This window comes from Nannobrachium achirus (assembly GCF_963921795.1).
Source record: "Nannobrachium achirus genome assembly, chromosome: 10".
Classification (NCBI taxonomy): domain Eukaryota; kingdom Metazoa; phylum Chordata; class Actinopteri; order Myctophiformes; family Myctophidae; genus Nannobrachium; species Nannobrachium achirus.
In genome coordinates this window covers 25,404,825-25,408,082 of record NC_137819.1, presented here as the reverse complement: position 1 = coordinate 25,408,082, position 3,258 = coordinate 25,404,825, and positions in this window count along the sequence as shown.

The following is a 3,258-nucleotide window of genomic DNA, read 5'->3' as shown; positions in this document are numbered from 1 at the left end:
CTACATGTTGCTGCTAACATCAGGTTTGTCCTTTCAGCTTCTTGCCGGAGCCGCTGCATAGCGGCTGCTACAGCATGCCATCATTGCAGCGTCGCGCTGCAGCGGCTGAGTGTTTTCTGCTAACATGTTTATCTTTATAGTTTCGTCCACTACTGCATAATTCCATGAGACCAGTCAGGAGTCGGTTAGCACTGGAGAGGGCATTGCTACTACAGCTTCCGCTACTTCTGCCGCTACCATGAGCTGCCAGCCTGCCCGCCCGCATGCCTGCCCGCCCTCCCGCCCGCATGCCTGCCCGGCTGCCCGCCTGCACGCGCCATATTCAGCAGACGGAAGTGGCCTACCGCCAGCCCGCCGCCGCCTGCCTTCCCGCCCGCCTGCCTTCCCACCTGCCTGTCGGCCCTCCCGTCCGGCTGCCCGCCCGCCCGCTACAGCATCAGTTAATGCTATTACTGCTGCTACCATGAGCATGATCCAGCGCTGCGTCGTGCTGGAAGCCTGTGGTGCCGGCCCATCTTCCGGAGGCGCTGTCAGGCTGCGACCGTCGTCGCCACCGCCAGGTCGCAAGGGAACATGGGAAGCTGCAGTTCCAGCACCAGCGGTGGGAACTCCATTCCTCTCGCCAGCTGCAGCTTTCCCAGATGCCCTGAGGAGCCACACTCTAGCAGGTAAATGGCAACGCATTTGCTTGTTCGATTCTGTGAGCGTTCAGCCGCTCTCTAAGCTTGCTAATAATAGGCATCCATAGTTGGATAGCAGCGACTTACTTGTACTGAATGTTGGGCTTTAGCCGCTCTCTAGGCTTGCATAGCTTGCCTTTAAAGGTCAAGACGGGTATCTCGTGGAGATTCTCATATGTGCAGCAGCAGACTCTGCAGCAGAGCGCTCCGTGGGCTGCGAAAATCTTCTCTGTGATCCTAAAAGTCAGCGACCTTAGGCGTGGTTTCATTGTTATGGTCAGCTAAAGCTAAGATGGTTATTTCTGCGGCAAGCACATGCGGTCACCAAGGCCAGGCTTAAGATGCGACTAGCACATGGCCTCTGAAGATTGCAGCTCGCAGTTTAAGCAGGGAAGGTACACCAGTGTCAGTCGCAGAACTAACTCTCCTTTCTGTCCTTTCATGTCCATGCTGAACACCGGGCTGTCTGCCCGACGTCCTCGTCTCACGACCCCCGGAGAGAGCTGCCAGATTTGCGGCCCGCCCCTCTTCACTCTGCATTCTCTCCGGATCGGAGCAGCCACACCACCAGCATTTCTGGTGCCCTCAGCTAACTCAAGATCCTGCACGCCAAGCTATCAAGCACACACAACACAGGACTGACCGAAGCGTAATGGTTCCAAGCTGGAGTTGGACGCGTTTCAGTTAACGCTTCTGCTGCTGATGCTAATAGTGCTGCAGGCACTATTAGCAGGGTTGTTCCATAGGGTTCATTTTGCTGCTTCTGCTGCGTTACTCGGGGCACGCGCCCCTGATAGGTTGCGTGTTTTATTTGCTGCTTCTGTTGCGTTACTCGGGGCACGCGCCCCTGATAGGTTGTGGGCCACGATAAATATTACGCTTTAATATTTCAATCTTGCAAAAGCTAGGTGGTTGCTGGGGTGTTAGTTAGGTAGGATGTGAAGCTGTATGGCGCTGTAGTTATATGAATTAAAGGTTTCATCGCTGCTTCTGGTTCTGCTGTCTATATATATATACGTCCATGTTGCTGCTCCCGCTTTTCTCTAGGGTGTTTAGTATGGCTTCAGTCAGATTGCAGTATATCGTTATAGTCAGCAGTACCACCTTCCTCACCGTTGGTTTGGTCTGCCAGCTGCTAACATTCTTAATTATTAAATTGCTTTAGCAGTACTTATAGCGTTTTTGGCAAGCTGCCAATATCATTGCTTAGTATTTTGCCTTAGTAATATTCGCTCTGCCAGATGCTAATATGCTTAATTATTATATTTTCGCGTTAGCAGGAAAGGCAGTTCATAGTTTGCCCCGCAGTAATGATAACTTAATCGCTAGAGTCACAGCAGAGCTGCCTTCCTCGCAGTTGGCTAGCACTGGCATGGGATTCTGAGATTTTGGCGTGCTTTGGGGGTTTGTAGTTTTGGGGGGTATCGGGCCAGGGCTCGCTGTAACTAAATTATGCCCTCGATGCTCATGGTAACATGAGGATCGTGGGTTCAGCGAGCCATGGCCCGAGGCAGAACCCCATGCCAAACCATGCTAACTTAGGCTATAGATTCTATGCTGTCTTATAGTAGAGCTAAGGTAGGCTGCCAATACTATGCGCTTAGATATAGGCTTAGATTCTATGCTGTCTCTATAGTAGGGTGCTCAATATGCCATGCTGTGTGATGCTTGCTTTCTGCCTTCATTCTGGTCAATAAAGTATATCTTAACCCAAGTGATCGTCTCCTGAAATAGTGCGACGATTCGTAAGGATCAAAGCTAGTTCAGGGGGCGGTCCCAAGGGAGCGCGCGCGCGGAGGGGGGTAGGTCACTAGGTCCTGCCCCCCCCCTTACCCATAGTTCTTAGGGAAGTCAGATGGTGGGACTCAGTCTTGTTGCATAGCACTGCCCCGCCACCACCCCAGCGCCACCTTCAGGTTCTGCCTTTGATCCCCCTCGGGGGGTATCGGGCCAGGGCTCGCTGTAACTAAATTATGCCCTCGATGCTCATGGTAACATGAGGATCGTGGGTTCAGCGAGCCATGGCCCGAGGCAGAACCCCATGCCAAACCATGCTAACTTAGGCTATAGATTCTATGCTGTCTTATAGTAGAGCTAAGGTAGGCTGCCAATACTATGCGCTTAGATATAGGCTTAGATTCTATGCTGTCTCTATAGTAGGGTGCTCAATATGCCATGCTGTGTGATGCTTGCTTTCTGCCTTCATTCTGGTCAATAAAGTATATCTTAACCCAAGTGATCGTCTCCTGAACTAGATATATGTTGCCTGGGGCCCCCAAAATATTTCCTTGATGAATGAGAAAGGTAGCCATAACCATTAGGCCTCCGCATATCACACACATCATGAGATGTAGCTATGCTCCACAATGTGTAGGCTACTGGAGATGACCTGGCTGAACCAAATGCAGCTGCGCCAACCACTGGAAAGATGTGATATACAGTAGAAGATGGCCCGGTATACAAGGAAGGAAGAAAAGGCAACATTTTCCTGGACATGACGAGACTGAGGCCAGCAACTCTGATGATGGCGTCTGGATGAGGGTGCTTGCTAGGTGGGTGAGTCAATAATTTACAGATA